The sequence below is a fragment of the Hemicordylus capensis genome, chromosome 4, assembly GCF_027244095.1.
Source record: "Hemicordylus capensis ecotype Gifberg chromosome 4, rHemCap1.1.pri, whole genome shotgun sequence".
Lineage (NCBI taxonomy): Eukaryota > Metazoa > Chordata > Lepidosauria > Squamata > Cordylidae > Hemicordylus > Hemicordylus capensis.
In genome coordinates, this window is record NC_069660.1 from 231,349,037 (window position 1) to 231,369,445 (window position 20,409).

Below are 20,409 nucleotides of genomic sequence, written 5' to 3' on the forward strand. Positions count from 1 at the left end.
GGGAGGCGTTGAGCAGGGGCAGGTGGAGTGGGAGTGACCGCTGGACTGGCAGACTGTCCACGCAAGTGTCGCGGAGGCAGAGGGTCAGCCCAGTGGCTGTTCCCACTCTGCCTGCCACTGCCCCGGGGGAGGGGGGAGTGGCGCACACATGGTGACTGGGATAGTTGCAAAGTGGCCTCATGGCAATGGTAGCGGCGGGGGGGGGGGCTCACGGTGGCAGCAGGGGGCTCACAGCAGCGGCAGTCAGAGCAGCTCCTATGCCCACTTGCCTGGTAACATGAGGACAGTGGCGACTGGTGACTCCTGGGACTGGGTGGGCGCCAGGCAGGTGGGCAGAGCCAAAGTGGGTGGCGCAGGGGTGGAGCAAAAAAACAAAACAACACTAACTGCTGTGGGCATATAGGAAGTAAAAGGTAAAGTTGTGCCATCGGGTCCGTGTCGACTCCTGGTGACCACAGAGCCATGTGGTTTTCTTTGATAGAATACAGGAGGGGATTACCATTGCCTCCTCCCATGCAGTATGTGATGATGCCTTTCAGCATCTTCCTATATCACTGCTGCCTGATATAGGAGTCTGGGAAACATAGCAGTGGGGATTCTAACCAGCAACGTCTTGCTCCCTAGGCAAGTTACTTCACCACTGCGCCATTAGGTGGCAATGTCATTCCAAGAAACATACCTGTAAAAGCCTCTGCATTCAAAGACACCCATTTTCAGATAGTTATAAAAACATGCCATGAGTACATGTTTTGGCATACTTTGAAAATGTTTTGTTGGTTGTTTTTTAAAGGTTAAGAATTCTCTCTCACACACACAGGATGTGACTTCTCTCCCATGTGCAACACACACACACGGTTCGGGGGGGGGGAGCAACATGGTAGCTTGACAAAGGGGAACAAATCACACACACACAAAACAGCAAAGAGTTTACTTTCAAACAGCAAATGTTTTACTTTCCTTCTTGGTTGGAGGGAGACCCTCAGTCCAACAGCCAGGTACTTGGGCTCTGCAGTTCCATACAAATTCCAAGTGTGGGAGGAGCACAAGACTCCAGGAGAACCAATGGGGCTGGGAGAAAAGTTAACCCTTTCTTGACTGTCTGCTCCTGCCAATCTCCAAGGCCTGCCTGGAGAGCTTCAGGCTTCAGCAAGGCCTATGCATAGGCCTCTCTGGAAGCTTGGCCCACCTGCCGCTTTTTACTATTTCAGAAATGCCTAACAGAGAGTTTTAAAATATATATTGATCATTTCCCTCTCTCTTTTTACTTGTAACCCTGAATGCCTAGAAAACCATCTGTCTGGCTCTGTAGCTTTGGTGTATTTAAAAATGCTAACAACAAACAACAAAACCCACCCAAACCCTCAACAAATCAAGTTGTTATTTCCACATAGTACTAGCATGAGGGTCTTATAATTACTTCTTACATTTGCAGCTTGCTCTTTCCAGGGGTGGGAGGAGCCATGCCTATTCCGCTGTCCCGCACAAAGAAATTGGTGTGTGTTTGGGGGGGGGGGGGATGTGGCTTAGCAGGGCCCCAGAATGCGTAACTAGGGAGGTGGGTGTAAAAAGCTTCTAAGCTATTCCTCCTGTAGTAAAAATAAAACTGTCCAAATGATGATAGGAAATCTCTGCAGACTGCAACTATGGGAAGATCAGAATCCCAATTTGTGAAATGATGGTTTTTAAATCATGGCAGACTTGGCAGGAAATTAGTAATTATTGCAAGTTCATGATAATAAAAGTGCAAATAAAGCATGCATTTAGCAGGAGTGGCCCTTTCATGTGGTAGGGCAAAGTGATCGCTTCAGGTACAGACCTGAGGAGAGGGGCGGGGGGCTACCTACACGTTTCGTTTTGTGTCAATTAGTTCCTCAAAGGTGCCCAAACACACACAATCTGACAATTATATAAACTTAACTCACATAATCTGAGGCTCAATAACCAAATAAATGGTCTCTCAGCAAGCTCTGCTCTCAGCACACTGTCCAAGAGTGAACAAAAAGGCGATTGCTGCTCTCTTCCTTCAGAAGCCTAGAACAAGGACTGCCTCCAGCCACACTGATTGCTAGTCAGAGGCAGAGGGAGCTGTCAATCAGTATGATGTCTTCCTGATAGGGCTCTTTGAATTCAGCCCATCTTTTGACAACAAAGGCAAGCCATGGGATTGGCTCCTGCCTTACGAACACTGTGATGTGAAACTGTTTCATGGGCTCTTATAGGTGTTTAAGGCATTTTACTGCCAGCACCCACTATATGTCAGCACTGCAAGCTACAGGCAGGGAAGTGCAGGGCTGCAGTGACTGAATCAGTCAGACCTGAAATGCTGGCAGAGGACAGAATGGCTGACAATTATTATTGTTTTTGGACCATTTTTATTAGTTTCTTTGGACATTTTGGGCTTTTTTGGGGGTGTGCATTGCCCACCCTGCCCTAAGTGAGGGCCTCTGTGCATGCACAGAGGCCAAAACGGGCTGCAGATTGACAGACCTGTTATTTGGAAGGCTGGCAGGGGGTGGTAGTGGCGGATTGATGGGAAGGCAGAGTCGCCACTTGACTACGGCAGCAGGGGGGGCAGGGGCGGTTCTCCCTTTTACCTTCTGCACATGCTGTACAGTGGGATGTGAGGTGCCACAGCTGCAGGGAGGGTGAGGGGGGCAGGGGAAGTTTCCGCCTTCTGCTTTCCCAAACCATGCTGCTGTAAGCCTTTCCGCATGCGCTTCTCTCCAACAAAGACCGCCCTTCTTGTTATCAGAATTTGCAGCAACTGCTCTCTAGGTCCCACCCACCTGGTGTACTGATTGCCTGCCCTGGCATTCACCAGTGTGTTTTAGTCAAGACAAGGGTTCACTCCTTGTTAACACTGTAGAGGGAGGGGAGGCTGATCACTACAAACTGTTTTAATGTTTGGTTTTAATTGTGTGTTTATTTGTAAACCACTTTGAGACATTTGTATGAGGTATACTAATTCAATAAAATAAATAATAAATACTCTGATAATCAGGAAAAATGAAGCTTGAGAAGTGAAGAGGATGAAACCTTCAATTGCTATTAGCATTTTCATAGTCAGAAAATTGCATATATATGTTTTTAAAAATATATTAGAAAAGCAGCATAAGTTGAATTTGTCTTTAATGGGAAGAATTTCAGTGGTGAAAATGAATGTCTTGCCTAAAATGTTATTTCTTTTTCAGACTATTCCTATAATTAATACTTTAACTTGTTTTAAACAATGGCAGAAGGACATAACTAAGTTTGTTTGGCAAGGGAAAAGACCAAGAATTAATTTTAAGAATTTAACAGATGCAAAGGAAAGAGGTGGTCTTACCCTACCAGACTTAAGGTTGTATTTTGATGCTGTTTGTTTGACGTGGTTAAAAGAATGGATAACATTAAGAAATCCTAGAATACTTGATTTGGAAGGATTTGATAGAAGGTTTGGATGGCACTCATATTTGTGGTATGAAAAAAGTAAAATACATAAAGATTTTCTGAATCACTATGTAAGGAGGAGTCTAATGAGGGTGTGGCTAAAATATAAAAAATGGCTGGAACCTAAAACTCTGTTATGGGTATCTCCGATTGAAGCTTTAACACGTAAAGAAGTAAATATGCAATTGCAATGGGGTACTTATAGGGATCTGTTATATTTTCAAGAAAAGGACTGTAAGCTAAAAAGTTTAACTGAAGTACAAAATTTGGTTATAGATTGGTTTCAGTACCATCAGTTAAATGAAGTATATAAGAAGGATCTTAAAGTTGGATTTGAGGATCAGATGTCGAGATTTGAGAAGGAGCTATGTGAATATGATGAAAAATTAGTTTCTAAAATGTATAAGCTCTTGCTTTTAGAGGAAACGAGACGAAGTGGTTAAAACGACTATGGTAAAGTGGGCTCAAGATGTGGGGTGCAATATAGAAATGGCAGCCTGGGAAAAATTATGGAAAACTGATTTGAAGTTTACTGCATGTTATGCTTTAAAAGAAAATTATAAAATGATGTATAGATGGTATTTGACACCAAAAAAACTGGCACTAATGTATAAAAATGTTTCAAACAAATGCTGGAAATGTGGACACTCCGAAGGAACCTTTTTTCATATGTGGTGGACCTGTAGGAGGGCTAAGGCCTATTGGGACATGATATATAATGAGTTAAAGAAAATATTTAAAATGACATTTCCTAAGAAGCCAGAATCCTTCCTGCTGGGAATAACACAAGGAGTATTTTCTTCAGCTAATTTAACATTTTTTATGTACGCTTCCATGGCGGCCAGAATAATATATGCACAGAAATGGAAGAGTAATGAACTGCCCTCAAAAGAAGATTGGCTGATAAAAAATTTGGAATATGCGGAGATGGCAAAACTTACAATATTGATAAGACACCAAAATTTAGAATGTTTTAAAGAATATTGGAAACCATTCTTGTTGTATCTAAAGAACTATTTTCCTACTATTGATTTTACAACAGGGTTTGAAATTTAGTAATAATTGCAGGTGGGGTAGATTAAAATCGTGTTTGTAAGGTTTAAATTTATGTTTTGAATTATTATCATAGCAATATCTATAGTTGATGATTCACGAGGAGGTGTGAGCAGGAAGTCCATATTTGTTTATTTGTTGTGATTGTTAATGTTATTATTGTTAAAATTAATAAAAATTTAATTAAAAAAGAAAAAGAAAAGCAGCATAAGCTGACATTTTTACAACCAGGCAGTTGATATTAGTTACAAACAGGTTTGAAAAACAAAACCCACTACATTCCGTAAAGAAGAATCATCCTGTTTGCATTGGTACATCTGCCAAAGGTGCAGTATTACAAATTTGTCCATTGTACAGGCATAGCAGTAATTGACACCATATCCTGACAGCTTTTTTCCCTAGCTGGTTTTATAAGAGTTGCATTGTGTCGCAAAGTTGGCCATGACAACTGCACATTTTTCCCACTGGTATTAATCACTATAAGAGCTTTCAGTATAGCACTGGGAAAAGTGTTCATTGTATTTTATTTCTTTGGCAGAATAGTTGAATTAGTTTCTGTGCTGTAAGTATTTTTAGAGCGTCTAATACACCTTTATGGTTTACTGCACTGTATGAATAGCAGCTATGAGACTGTTTTAATTTACTCAAGGGATCCCCCAAGCTCAGTGCTGTCTTGGGATCTGCCCCCTTTTTATTATCTTCAGAGCTTTAAAACCCTTTAAAATGGGGCCAAGAAATTTAAAATTAGCTGGAGAATAAAACTGTCAGTTTCTAATAAAAAGCAACAACGATTTTCATCTCTAACAGAAAAAGTACTCTTTGCTTCTTACACTGAAATTTCTTTAAAAGTCCCAAGAGCATCTTACTGAATATATTATTGCATGTCTACCTACAAAATTAAAAAAAAATTCTGATTTTTAAAAAACCAGTTAGCTCCATTGCACAATGTTCATCTTTTTCCTTTGCTGAATACAAATACTGAACTGGATAATGTAAGAAAATATTAATGTTTTGAAATGACTTGAATGATCAAAATAAACAATTTCAGCATCTTCAAGCTTTCTTTTTTGAAGAACATATATGCATACAGTGTGATGTTTCATATCTCCAGCTTTCTCTTTGTCTCTAGCTCTCCTTCGCAGATTTTTTACAATGTCCTAGCTTTACCATAATCTATCTGGGGAAGTGGAGAGAAAGAAGAATGTTCCTACACACACAGGCTGTGAGGTCATGGTGATTTTGCACCTTCATGCTGTTTTTATTTATGTGTGTAATGTATTTTTTGAATATATATAATAAGCCATTTCAGCAGTCAGTCATATCTGGAAATGAAATAAATTAAACTTCTCTGCTCATGGAAGATTGGCTAACCCAAGTTGTTAAATGTTTGTTTTCATTTCATTTTCTCTCAATATCTTTCTTTTTCAGTGTGTGGCACTCCCTGAAATGCCAGCTGTTCTCTTCTTAAAGATGAAACCTATTTTGTGTATGATGGTAAGTTCAAGAATATACTTTCAATTTATGGCACTCTCAGTCATAAATTGTGGCTGAGGTTATGGGAGTTGTAGTTCAACATCTGGAGAGCTGTAGTTGCCTACTCTAGCAGTAGACAAAAGGCCAGTCGAATGCCCTTAAAATACATTGGGTTGTTGTTAATGAAACTGCCCCAGGATGATTGGTGAACAGCCCTAAATCTATGTTTGAGCTTGCATGGGGAAATTAGCTCAGAAAAGATAGTTGCACATCCGATTTAATTTGCGCAAAGTTGTGGACTAAGGAAATGACTGGATTGAGAAAAGGTTTCAGTTTCAAAATGAAAATTATTTATTGTAGGTAGGGGTACAGCGGAAAGAATTGTGTAGTATTATATTACTACTAAAAATATGTTTAACTGCAATGAGGCATTTTAGCTTAAAATCCTAATTGTATAAGTTTTCAAGCAGACAAGAGAAATAGGCTTCTTAGAGAGGGAGGTGGTTGGATTTGAGAAGGGGGGGTAAAAACAGATTTGGGCCCACCAAGGGGCAAACATTTATATCACCTGATCTGGACAAAGGGATCTCATAGGAACATAGGATGCTGCCATATACTGAGTCAGACCATTGGTCTATCTAGCTCAGTGTTGTCTTCACAGACTGGCAATGGGTTCTCCAAAGTTGCAGACAGGAATCTCTCTAAGCCCTATTTTGGAGAAGCCAGGGAGGGAACTTGAGAGGAGAGCTGGTCTTGTGGTAGCAAGCATGACTTGTCCCCCTAAGCAGGGTCTGCCTTGGTTGCATATGAATGGGAGACTTGATGTGTGAGCACTGCAAGATATTCCCCTCAGGGGATGAAGCTGCTCTGGGAAGAGCAGAAGGTTTCAAGTTCCCTCCTTGGCTTCTCCAAGATAGGGCTGAGAGAGATTCCTGCCTGCAACCTTGGAGAAGCCGCTGCCAGTCTGTGAAGACAATACTGAGCTAGATAGACCAATGGTCTGACTCAGTATATGGCAGTTTCCTATGTTCCTATGAAACCTTCTGCTCTTCCCAGAGCGGCTCTATCCCTTGAGGGGAATATCTTACAGTGCTCACACTTCTAGTCTCCCTTTCATATGCAACCAGGGTGGACGCTCCTTAGCTAAGGGGACAAGTCATGCTTGCTACCACAAGACCAGCTCTTCTGGAACCACCGAGGGACCTTGTTCCTCTGGAACAGCTCGGGCAAAGGCAGGAGCAATAAGGTTGGAGGGGTTAGGTGACAGAGATGGATCCACAAGGGTCCTTCCTCCATGGAACCAGCTTCCTATGTTATCAAGGAAGATTGGGCAGATCAGGCTGGACAAGAATGCCAATCTGGGGGATGCCACGAAGTACTGAACACTGGCGTGGTCTGTGGACAGAAAATCACCCAAACAGCAGCTGGTGCCTCCAAGGTAATGGGTACGCAAAGAGCATATTGGATCATGACATTGGGAGGACATATATCCAAAAACATATCCTGGGAGCACATTCCAGTTCAACTTTCCTTTTGGATAGGCCTGTTGGGTAGAACTGGCAAGGATTCAATGTTGCTGATCTCTCTTTCTGCATGTAACAATGTGGGAATTGCTGCGGTATGCAAAGGCTTTTGTCATGAAAACAGAGTGCATAGACGAGAGAAGAAATCTGCATGGGCAGAAGGTCCAATAATCCAACCAGTATTTTTAATGGGTGCATCTCTTAGGTCTTTATCACTGCCTCAACCTCTTTTTTAGGGAGGGGGGGATTTACCTCCACAAGCCTTATCTGTGTTCTTCCTGCTGAGTCCATTGGCACATTAGGTGGCTTCTATCCTTTGTGAAAGGAGAGGAGGGGGAGGCAGTTCACTCTGAGAGCAGAGTAGCCTTGGCAAAGAATCAACTGGCTTTTAGTTAACTTCTGGGGTTTACTTAGGGTATCCCAGCATCAGGAGGGTGTGGATATGCTCCCCTTTCCAATTTGCTTTTAAGGAGCCAAATCTAGGGGTGACTGGCCCACTGTTGCTAAGTGACCTCTCTCCATCTGCCATAAATGGAGAGCTCATGATGCAGTGGGGCTCATGTCAAGAGTGAGACCTCCAGGCCTGGAGACTCAAACACAACTGAGGGGGCTCCTGGGAGCCGGCAGAAAGGATATTTTGCAAAAAGGGAGGATATCACCCCTTCCATTGTGTGAGTGGAACTATTTCTGTTATACTAAGAGGGCTTAGGAGAAAATCCTTGGAGTTTACATTTATGCCTATGTAGAGAGCACACAGACTAGTGTGTGTGTGTGTGTGTGTGTGAGAGAGAGAGAGAGAGAGAGAGAGAGAGAGACCACATTTCACTTTCTAAATAGAAAGACTAAGACTATAATCCTAGTCTGTCTTTTTAAAAAACCCTACAAGTTCTTTTTTCATTAAAAACAAACAAACACAAATATAGACTGTTAAATCTTTATATTTAGCAATGCTAAAAGGGTACCATCCTGGCTCAAACTGTGGTTGGCATGTCTGTTGCATGTGCCTCAACTATGCAGTGTTTTAAAACTACTTTGCTGGCATCTCCAGTGTGTTGCTTATAAACCGGTGTCCTGGAAACCTAGGTTGCACACAGCACTTTGCTAGAATATGTGATAGCTGATTCTTCTATGACTCATTTAAGCTAGCTTATCTAGGCTTTAGAACATAATTGAGTAATATATTAGAGAGTGGTTAGATGTAGGAATGCCAAGAATCACACAGAAAATCAAACTTTTTCTTTTTCCTCTTGATCTACAAGCAACATTTATTTTTTAAAAAATAATTAGTATGGTAAATGGTAAAACTGGTTTTACTTATATAATGGATAACATGCCTAGGGGGATATGAATAGGATGAATCTTTATAAACTGCTCTTCAGCCAAAATTCCCAAAGCAGTTTACATACAGAAAATTAATTAATTAATTAATTAAAGAATGCCTTTTCTAATCACATTTTGAATTTTAAAGCAGATGTAAAAAAATTGCAAAGCTATCTGCCCTATGACCTTGGGGACAGGGTAGAAATAAAAACATGTTGTTCTAGTAAGAACTAAACAGCCTATTTTCCTTTCACTGTCTATAACTGGACTAAATTTGGTTCAAATAGAGGTTCCACCAGTTAGATCTCTTGCACCTCAAATGTTCATGCGTCCACCATCTTGAATCGGTGAGGATGACATCATCACAAACTGCCATTGAGGTGTTCCTGTGTGTCACTCACTGCAACTGTACCCAATTTGGTTCACATGGGTTAGACAGTCCGCAAATTAGTTGGCTTGTGCCTCAGACGTCCACACATCCACCATCTTGGATTGGGGTGGATGTCATCACAAACTACAGCATTGAGGTGTCCCTATGTGTCCCTACAGCTGTACCAAATTTGGTTCAAATTGGATAGGCAGTTCACAAGTTCGCCCACTTGCGCCTCAAACATTTATACGTCCACCATCTTGGATCGGGGTGGATGACATCATCACAAACTAAGCTCTTGAGGTGTCCCTATGTGTTGCTACCACTGTACCCAGTTTGGTTCATATTGGTTTGGGTGTTGCGAAGTTGATACTGGGTGGGTAGACACACAGAATGCTGGGTGATCTCATAAGCCAACTGGAAAGTAGGCTAAAAATCTAAGTCATCTTTCTAGATAACTATCTTACCTACATTCATTCTGTTGTTTCATTTTGAGAAAACCTGTTGCTATTGCAATTATTGATGATAAAATAATATCTGCTAAACATACAAGTTTGCTTGATTATTCTTAAAATGAGACCATTTTTAAAATGACCTTTCTAGAACTTAAGGCTATACACACACACACACACACACACACACCAATTTTTCTGTGGTTGAGCTCTTCTTTAGTATCTAATTCATCAGAAAGGATGCCACTGATGCAAAACGTAAGTCCAAAGTGTTAGGAAAATAGAGCTGCAAATGTAAACACACTTAGTAGGTAGTAAGACCCATTAAAATTGGTGGAACTTACTTTGTGCAACCATGCATAGAATTGGATTGTAGATCAGAAATTAGGGATTTGCAAATCGATTCTGGTACAAAATGATTGTATCTGAATCTACCTGTTTCAGGAGATTTGTGGACAAATTGCCCCTGTGTTTTTCTGGCCAGGTTCAGACCCAAAACAAATCAGGGGTGATTTGATTCGTGTACAAATTGAATTGAAAATATTGATTTGTGCACATCCCTATCAAACTGCTTCTTTGCTGAAGACCACAAAAAGGAACTTGAGCCAGAGCACCATAGTTACTTGGAGCAGTATCCAAACTAGTTAGTCATGATTAAGCACCATTGTAAATAAAGGATATAAATTTGATTATAAAAATTTCAGTGGGACTTAGTCATGACTTGTTCTAGATGCTGCCCTTGGAATTATTTATTATTATTATAACTAAGTTGACTGGCATATTTTCTGGAGCATGGTGCATATTGGTGACTGTTGATGGATGTGTCATTCTCTAATTTTACAGTACTGTGAATGTTATTGTCAGTGTGGAAAACCTGAGTCACTGCATAAAAAGCCTTGACATGTGGCTTTGGAAATACTGAGCATCAAAAAAAAGAAAGAAAGAAGAAAGAAAAGAGTTGGGGCTTATTTTTAAAAATATTTTTCCTTCATTTTGATCATTAGTTTTTTTAGCACCAAACTATCAAAGTACGGAAACTAAAAACCTGTTCCTTTAAATATTAATAATATTAGAGCTAGGATTCACAGGTCTGTTTGTCCTGTTTATCCTCACAGGTCAATTTGTCCTCAGTAGACTATTTGTAGGGGGACCTCCAGAGCAGTAAATAATTTGAAACTGCTTCAGCTTGTGTGCTGTAACTTGGATTTTGTTTCTTCCTTAGTTTATTTTGGGCAAGGTGCAGTAGATTATCTGTATATTATTATTATTATTATTATTATTATTATTATTATTATTATTATTACATTTTATATCCTGCTCTTCCTCCAAGGAGCTCAAAGCGGTGTACTACAAACTTAAGTTTCTCCTCACAACAACCCTGTGAAGTAGGTTAGGCTGAGAGAGAAGTGACTAGCCCAGAGTCACACAGCAAGTATTTGGCTGAATAGGGATTTGAACTCAGGTCTCCCCGGGCCTAGTCTAGTAAATGTTGACATTAAAGTGGAAGCTATATTTTCTGTATTTTACTGCCCCAGTTCAGACAGAACTGTTAAGCCATAGCTGGGTCTTATATTTTTTTAATCTATCTATCTATCTATCTATCTATCTATCTATAATCCCTCCTGTGGAATTTCTTATACAGGTTGAAGTCTGTTCAGGAAGTTGCTTAAAATTACAGAGACCACTTTCATAGGTACGTGTATACATTTAATAATTGAAATGGAGGCTCTTCATTTGGGACAGAGGGAGTGTTGCCCCACTCCTTGCCAGCCCCACATTCTCTCACCAAACATATCATCTCTTCCTCTCTATCTTGCTTGAAGGTTGCCCTTGCATTTTTATTGCTTGCCAGTAGATGGCACTGGCTCTTGGACATTTTTTCTAAATTCCTTTGTAAAGCCATTTCCTCCCTTTCAGGGTGTTCAGTGGGATCCATTGCACCCAAATGAAGTCATTACCATACTTAGTCACTACCCAAATTGCATATTTAGTACCTCAGCACCAATCAATATGTGCCTTTCTTCACCCCCACCCCACTGCCCAAGGGTGGGCTGGGGCTATCCCTACCCAAAACCAATCAGAAGTCAGAACAGCTTACAGGCACTTATTCTAACCAATAGCCAGCAATCAAAGCCAGCCCAGTAATCTGATTTTCCAGGGTCCTTCTAGGCAGGCTGAGCCACCCTTTTGGAGATTTTTGTGCAAGATGGGAGCACCAAGTCTGCAGAACAAGTAGGAGCCCTGGTTACTTTTCTCCAGAAGTAAACAAGCCCTTTTCTCCTCACTCAGCACCCTGTCAAAGCCCTCAGGAAGTATTGGATTTCTCCAGTATTTGCTGAGAGCTCTCTTTCCTTTCATTTTTCAAAAATGCGATTGGAAAATCTTGGTGACATTCAGAGATCTACAGAATGAGGGGGAAAGTCGTAGATATGGTGCACTGGCACATCCCACACAGCCGAAAAACCTGGCACATCTGTGGAAGATTAGTCTGGATGTCCACCAGTTATTTTATATTTTTAAAACTTTGACATATACTTATCCCAACAAAAGATACTCAAGTGCATAAATAATGGAAATAATTTTAAAGCAAATTGTAATGTAACCTCTTGGTCATTGAGGCCAGCGGGGGGAGGAGGAACCTCCATGGACCCCACCCCCCTCCGCCTCAAGGAACTCCCCCAAAGGGAGTAAAGGTACCAATTTTAATAAATAAATAAATAAATAAATAAACAAATGTTTGCAATCCCCCAAACAGTTGGGGGGTGTTTGGTCTGGGGTCGGACAAAACGGGGTGGTTTGATTCGACCCTGGACCATCGAACCGAACTGGCTCAACATCGAACCTGTTTGACGTCGAGCCAGTTTGTGTATCCCTAATGGTTATTCCATTCACAAGAGTGGAGATTCTGCATGCATTGCCCTCATGAGATATTTTAAAGTCATTGCATCTGGAAAATGGCCATGTGGATTCAGTGTTTGTGCCAAAGTTGCACTCGTGTCCTGGGCCTATAGTTGTATGTATGTTTATGGGTGATGCCTGTCAATATATAGAATAAAGCCTTTTACACTGCAAACTGTTTTTAGAAAATAATGTAGGTTTGCATATCATGTTCCACTAGATGGCAGCATTCAATAGGCATTGCATAAACACGGTAGCTAGGAGCTGAAAATACTCTTAACTCTTTGCAGTTTAAAATATAAGAATTGTATCCCTTTTGAGGAGAGCAACATATTGACATTATATAATTCTTTATTTTTGTGCTTGATGGAACTTGAATTGTACTATAGTGGCCATTATTAAACAAGCTTTTTTGAATATGGGTGGAAGGAGGGACTAGGAGAGGGGTAAAAAGCTCTTCATTATTTCTAGCTCCCAGTGCTGAATTCTGTATTCCTAGAGCAAGAGAATAGTCCTCTCTGCCTTTGACCACAGACTCTAATGAACTGAACCAGGTACAGTTCGTAAAAGACACTCCTGATCACAGCAAATGGTGCTTTCAGTTCCAGTTGCAGATCCAGGAGTTTAGGTTTAATTAATGCCTCTAGTTCTCCATCTTGGTCAAGCACTGGATAAGAATAAATATGTTCTGTTTAAATGTAACACTAAACTATGGTTTAGCATTGTTACAATAAGCTTCATTGAGTTTTGGGCAAGCGCTACTCTTTCCACTTTCCACTTCCTCCTTTGCACACAAGGGAAAGTGTACAAAACTAACTGAGCAAAGTCTTCACCTTAGCTTGTTTATAATGTTTTTCCATCAGCTTGGTTGGAGGGGAGATACAAAAAGATACCCTATCACCTGTGCAAAAGTGTTCCTGTGGATCAGACGAAGTTGATAATTTGGCTCATATTTTACTTCATTGTAAATTTTACAGCACTCCATGTAACAAATTGATTTTACCTCTGTTAGAGAACCTTCAGGGAAGACCAATGGATTTTAATGTAACTTATCTTCTTGCAGATAAGGCTGTATTTGTTACTTCTTGTGTCGCTAGATTCTGTGCCATTGCATACAAGACCCGTCAAGCAATGGTGAAGCCCCCTCCCCCCAACATCAGTTAGGTAAGGATGTCCCTGATGGGTAAACTCCCTCTACCTGCCTCTCAACTGTGATATCTGACAGACTGTACCAACTGCATTGAATGTCAATTCTCTATATAATGCTGAAATCTGGCCAGGTGCCATAATAGCAATAGCAATAGGAATAGAACTTACATTTATATACCGCTCTATAGCCGGAGCTCTCTAAGCGGTTTACAATGATTTAGCATATTGCCCCCAACATTCTGGGTACTCATTTTACCGACCTCGGAAGGATGGAAGGCTGAGTCAACCTTGAGCCCCTGGTCAGGATCGAACTTGTAACCTTCTGGTTACAGGGCGGCAGTTTTACCACTGCGCCACCAGGGGCTCAATAATAAAGATAATTATTGATTGATTGAACTGAGCAAAGGGGCACCTTTTTAAAATGAGGTGATTCTCTTTATTGAGCCGGGGTGGTGGGGGGGAGCAACTGGCCCTATCCACTCCCAGCAAAGTACTCCTTCAGTGACTGTTGCTGGTGTCTATCTTATGTTTCTTGTTAGATTGTGAGCCTTTGGGGACAGGGATCTATCTTATTTATTTATTTCTCTATGTAAACTGCTTTTGGAAACACTTGTTGCAAAATGGTGTATAAATATTTGTAGTAGGAAAGAGATTGAAAACTTCTACTTTCAGTTTTAAATAAACCTCAGTTCCATTACTTTCAAATTCAGGTAACTGGTTATTTTAAAGAAACTGTACAGTTTGTTTAAAATAACCAGTTTCCTGCATTTGGATATAACTAAACATGGTGGCTTATTCGAAACAAGTAGAAGCTTTTACTCTCCTTCTTGCATGAGCAAAAAAGAAGAGAATGCAGGAGTATTTGACCCTCAGGCTCATTAACCATAATCTAATCCAGTTTTGTCTTTAAACACTTTCCTAGCCATGATTGGTACCTGGAATTTTTATTGGAGAGAGTGGTGTTGGCAGGGCTTATATTTTTCTGAATTTATTTGCAGTGCTTTTGTGGGCATCCGGAGCTTTAGCTACACTTGAAGCACTCATAATATCTGCAGTAGCCACCTCCTGCCAGGTGCCTTTTTCCCTCTCTCTTTAGAATGCACCAGGAAATCCTGCATCTTGTCATAGCATCATTTCCTGGCACATTTTTGATGGGGGGATCCCTTCAACCAGTTTGAGTGGTGGGAACATTATCAACAAGTCCAACTGAGGCTGCCCACAGAGGCATAGCAAAACAAAGTTTTTAGAAAGAAATAAACCTGCCAATTCCATCAACAACAAAGATATGCCCTACCCACAAACTTGAAGCAGGAAAATAAAATATTTTGCAGGCAGATACGTTTTTGGGGCTTCATTGCAAAGTTGATCTTAACCATGGTTTAGATCAGGGTTTCTCAACATGTGGCTCCCCAGATGTTACTGGACTTCAACTCCCATAATCCTCAGCCCCAGTGGTCTTTGGTTGGGAATTATGGGAGTTGAAGTCCAGTTACATCCGGGGACCCACAGGTTGAGAATCCCTGGTTTAGATGACCATCTGAACCCAGGCACTAAGACCTACACCAGATGCAAGATATTTGAAATTGGGGTCCTCACCGAGCAGATGGATAATTAGCAGTCTGATATGTATATCAAACATGATTGTTACTAGATAAAATCCTGTAGGACTTTTCAAAGACAGTCCTGAAGAAGTGATGAAAATCATGCCCAACTGTGATCTTCTTGTAAGAAACAAGATTAATCACTAATTCTGTCCAAAGAATAGGGTAGGTCCACAGCCAGGTCACGGGAACTTTTGACAGACATCCAGAAGTGAATATAATTCTTAATTCACTAAATGCTGATACAAAAATTTCTTTCTGAATTGTTTGATTTACTGTTCTAGTGATTTGAAAATCCGCACTATTGTTGTAACGAACACATCCAATCAACAGTATTTCCCACCTCATAAAACTATTGAGAGCACTGAAGCTATGGTTCAGTTCATTAATGAGATCTTGGAAGGCACTGAAGAAGTCTTTCATTATTATTCAAAACCCTTAACAGCTTTTTGAATTACCCAAAGATGATCGAACAATTCTTATTTCATTTGCCTTGACTTGCTTGAAGGGCTCCGATGCCAAAGGCTCCTCCTGGTATGTTTTGAAATTTTTTAAAAAGCAGAGTCTGTCAGAGAGCATCCCTAACAGATTTCAGTATTTGTTGTGTGTTTGATAACACAGTTAACTATAGCACACTGAGTGACAGGTAGGTGTTTAGAAATATTGCAGAGGAACAACACTGAGATACAGGAGAAGTTAACATGGGTGAATGTCAGTCACATGGATATTATAGCAACCACTTTTTCATATTTTGCCAAATGTCAGTTCCCTCTGAAAAAAGAACTGTGTTGGTACACTCTGGGGCTATTCTTACGATCACAAAAATAGGGCTAGGAAAATCCTAGCCCGGTTTTTGTGATCGTAAGAACCACTGGGCTCGCAGCCGAGCCCGGTGGTTCTGGAGCGGCTAACCTGCTCCTGTAGCCCACCCCTTAGCCCGGGTTTGCAGAACGAGCGCTCCACAAACCCGGGCTAACTGCTTGTCAGTAGCCGCAGCGCGGCTCCGCGCTGCAGCTACTAGTGAGTAGACCCCCGGCCAGGAGGCTTAAAAGCAGCCTCCTGGCTCAGGGGTCTCCCCAGTATGCTCTGCGTGCACGCACATGCTCTGCGTGCAGGCATGGCCCCCGAGCTCCCCAGCGTCCGCCGGCTCCATCTCGGAGCTGGCCACCCAGAGCTCCCTGCCCACTCGTGAGCGGGGAGAGCGGGCTTACCCCGCTCTTCCCTCTCACGGCTAGGAGCCAGGTCTCACTGATCATGAGACTAGGTCCTCCTTCTTACAAAGTAATTTTGCAATGGGCAGAATGAAACTGTGCCTCAAAGTAGTAAACACAAATGTTTTTGCTGATAACTTTAAAACGGAGGTGCACATTGTGAAGTACAGTCCTTCTTAGGTTCAGTAGGCAATTTCTCCTTCATTGGAAAAACTGATACAGGATAACCCTAGTATCTGTGGGGGTTCAATTCTCTACTACAACCGCGAATAACAGAACCGCAGATACAGAGTCATTGAAACTATGGGACTTGGGGGGTTAAGTTACTGGAGGGCAAAAAGTCTTTAAAATAGAGAAATAAATAATGTACCATGCCATGCTCTCCAGGTTTCCAGCAATGCCCCCCCCAAAAGTCCCAAGTCAGGTTATTTCCCACACACAATCATATTCTGTTCTAATTTTTAATCAAACAAACCACAAAATGACTCTTCTCAAAATGGAGGCTGGAAATGACCTTGTAAGTCATTTCCAGCCAGATCCAATCTGTGGATATGCAGAATTAACCCCTTTTTTGCCATCTCCTGCCCCTGCATAACTGGGCAAAGAGGCACCTTTTAAACGTGGTGATTCTCTTTATTTAGCAGGGAGAAAGTAACTGTCCCTATCCACCCCCAGCACAATACCTCCAGTGACTGTTGCTGGTGTCTATCTTATGTTTCTTTTTAGCTTGTGAGCCCTTTGGGGACATGGAGCCATCTTCTTATTTATTATTTCTGTATGTAAACCATTTTGGAAACTTTTGTTGAGAAGCGGTATATAAGTATTTGTTGTTGTTGTTGCATATGCCGAGGTTGAGTGTCAATTACCTGACGTCTGATATGCAAAACTGAAGATGCACAAATGGTGAGTTTCTCCTGTACCAGTAATTTGTTCTCCTATATGTATATAAATCAAGCAGTATATAAATATGATAGATAAATAAATAGAAGTAAGGCTACATGTCTAAGCCAGGAGAGGAGAGCTGGTCTAGGTGAGGCGAGCCAGTCTTGTGGTAGCAAGCATGACTTGTCCCCTTAACTAAGGAGGGTCCACCCTGGTTGCATATAAATGGGAGACTTGATGTGCGAGCACTGTAAGATATTCCCCTTAGGGGATGGAGCTGCTCTGGGAAGAGCAGAAGGTTCCAAGTTCTCTCTCTGACTTCTCCAAGATAGGGTTGAGAGAGATTCCTGCCTGCAACCTTGGAGAAGCCACTGCCAGACAATACTGAGCTAGACAGACCAATGGTCTGACTCAGTATACAGCAGCTTCCTACGTTCCTAAGCAAGGTGAGTGAAAACTAAAAGTGAAGAATAATACCGATACCTGTTTCTCTTTGAAATTTCAGGGACAAGGTGGTGATGAAATTCTTCAATGATTTAAGAGAATAATTTATGATGCCAAGTCTACTGTGGGAGGGGGTACAATAGCATGTACAGTTAGAATGCATCCCTGTCCATCAAATTTAAAGTATGTTCAACTCTTGCTGTTCATACAAATGAATCAAATCACGTAAGGTGTCTGATCAGATGATTCCGGGTGCTAGATCCATGTTATCAGATTACAAGATGCCTTGTTTTGAAACACAATTTTCAACATAAACTATGTGGTACTGGGAACACTTGCATGATCTCTGCATTTTGTTATAATGAATGTTTGGGGATATAACTGAGAGTTCAGCCATGGGGGCACTGCCAAACTAGCTTCCCTTTGGCAAGTCATCCCCATCCAGCCATAATACCTAGTAATACTTACTGTGTGGATAGCTGCCATTATGTTGTGAGTTTCCATGACTAATCCATATTGCCTGGTAGCTGCCAGAGTTGTAGACTTGTGCAGCAGATGTTATGGCTGGATCCAAGACAGCGTTTTCTTGGCTTTTAAACTGTTTCTCCCACCCCTTTATAGGTGGGTGAAAAAAAGAGTTTTTTTCAACTAGCCCAACTAATTTATGTTATGTACCACCTGAATGCGCCAGTGGAATTGGATCCCCACATGGACAAATAAATAGGATGCCAGCATTTCTGTAGATCTGTGGAAAAGCTCTGCATGACTTTCTATATGCTTGTTGAAGCTATATTTTCGGGAGGGGGTGGGTGGTAAAGGTTGAGTGGATACAGTAGTTCTGTGGATTTTCCCTCAGATTAATTAAAAATGATGGTGCTGTTGTTGTCAGTCTTGGCTTGCTGAGTCCAAGAATCAGTGCAGATTTCTAAGATAGCGAGAAAGGGGATATGAGGAAAAGCATAAATGTAAACTCGTAAAACATGACTTTCTAATGTTAATTAAAAGTACAGTGCAGTAGTAGCTAGGACCCAGACTAAAGGTTAACTGTCTGATTGAATTCGTGGATAACATCCACTTCATATTTTGGATGCCAGCCCTAGAAATGTTTTTGGTTCTGTAATTAATTAGGATCTTAAGGTTTTTAAAGGATTTTAAAAATAAAAGTTTTTCATAGCTTCCAATATGAAAGTGGAATAATTTTCATATAACTTTTATAACTCTCTTAATTACATTTTTAAAAGTGGGATGTCCACACATGGATATCTCCATGTCAAGGCCTAAAAGTAGCTAATGGCAGAATAAAAGAAAAACAGTGGATGGCTCAGAATATTTGTCTGCTTCCCCTCAAACCTCTCTGAGGGTTAATAGTACACACCCTTTCCTTCGCACCAGTGAGCATGTTGCAAACACTAATTCTTGCCTGCTGGGGACAAGGAATTTTCCTCTTTCCTTTCACTCTGTTTCAGCCTAGCTGCTTCTTGCCTTAGAGTCCAGGGAATAGGAGTGGCAAGTGGGAGAAACCGAGGAGAAAAAATAAGTAAGGAAAGGAAATCTGGGTGCAAGGACAATGGCAATGGACTTCTCCTGCCTCTCTCTCTATATATGCCTGTATGTGGTTCACCTGGTATCATAAGCTTTTGTGTGATCCTTGGATATTTGAGAGAGGCTAGAATCTTGCACCTTGAGAAAATCACTTTCTTTTGCTGTCTCATATTTGATTCTAAGTTTTCTAGTGAAGCAATTTGATGCCATGTTATAAAAGTTTTCAAATAAAAATTAGATTTAGCATTCCAGATTTTAAGAAAATGATCAAAAATTGTTGTGTTGTAGAAAGAGAAAAAGAAACATTTGTAAGAACATAGGTACAGCCCTGCTGGATTAGGAACAAGGCCTTTTTAGTCCAGCATCTTGTTTCACACAGTGGCCCACAAGATGCCTCTGAAAGCCCACAGGCAAGAGGTGAGGACATGCCCTCTCTCTTGCTGTTGCTCCCCTGCAACTGGTACTTAGAGGCATCTTGCCTGTGAAGCTAGAGGTGGCCTATAGCCCCAGATGATTAGTCATTGCTAGACCTGTCCTCCATGAATTTGTATTAGCCCTGCTTAAAGCCATCCAAGCTAGTGGCCATCACCACATCCCATAGCAGAGAATTCCATAGATTAATTAAGCACTGTGTGAAAAAAACTTTCCTCATGTCGGTCCTAAATTTCCTGTCCATCAGTTTCATGGGATGACCCCTGGTTCTAGTGCTGTGAGAAAAATTTCTTTCTATCCTCTCTCTATGTTATACACCTCTGTCATGTCTCCCCATATTCACCTGTTTTCCAAATGAAAAAGCCCCAGATGCTGAAGCCTTTCCTTATAAGGAAGGTGATTCAAGCCCCTGATCATCTTGGTTACCCTCTTCTGCAACTTTTCCAGTTCTCCAATGTCTTTCTTAAGATATGGTGGACAGAACTGTGCACAGTACTCCCAATGTAGCCACACCATAGATTTGTATAAGGGCATGATAATATTAGCATTTTTATTTTCAGTCTCCTTCCTAATGATCCCTAGCATGGAATTTGCCTTTTTCACAGCTGCCACACACAGAGCCAACACTTC

At 41.2% G+C, this 20,409-nt stretch overlaps 1 protein-coding gene and 1 long non-coding RNA gene across 7 annotated transcripts in view; one reads left to right on the plus strand and one right to left on the minus strand.

Moving 5' to 3' along the window:
* The window catches only part of CCDC102B (coiled-coil domain containing 102B), a 229,725-nt gene extending 227,700 nt beyond the window's left edge, over positions 1-2,025 (minus strand). The window contains exon 1 of the mRNA XM_053245396.1: positions 1,923-2,025. The gene's annotated coding sequence lies outside the window, so the exon portion shown is untranslated. The remainder of the gene's footprint in view (positions 1-1,922) is intronic.
* LOC128322987 (uncharacterized) overlaps positions 1-20,409 on the plus strand; it is a 51,050-nt gene that overhangs the window by 21,930 nt on the left and 8,711 nt on the right. For 4 of the 6 annotated variants that reach the window (XR_008306127.1, XR_008306124.1, XR_008306125.1 and 1 more), the window contains 5 exons: positions 5,911-5,976; positions 11,263-11,313; positions 13,582-13,682; positions 17,330-17,382; positions 17,690-17,807. This is a non-coding gene — a long non-coding RNA (uncharacterized LOC128322987). The remainder of the gene's footprint in view (positions 1-5,910; positions 5,977-11,262; positions 11,314-13,581; positions 13,683-17,329; positions 17,383-17,689; positions 17,808-20,409) is intronic. The other 2 variants (XR_008306128.1, XR_008306126.1) reach the window with 2 other exon arrangements.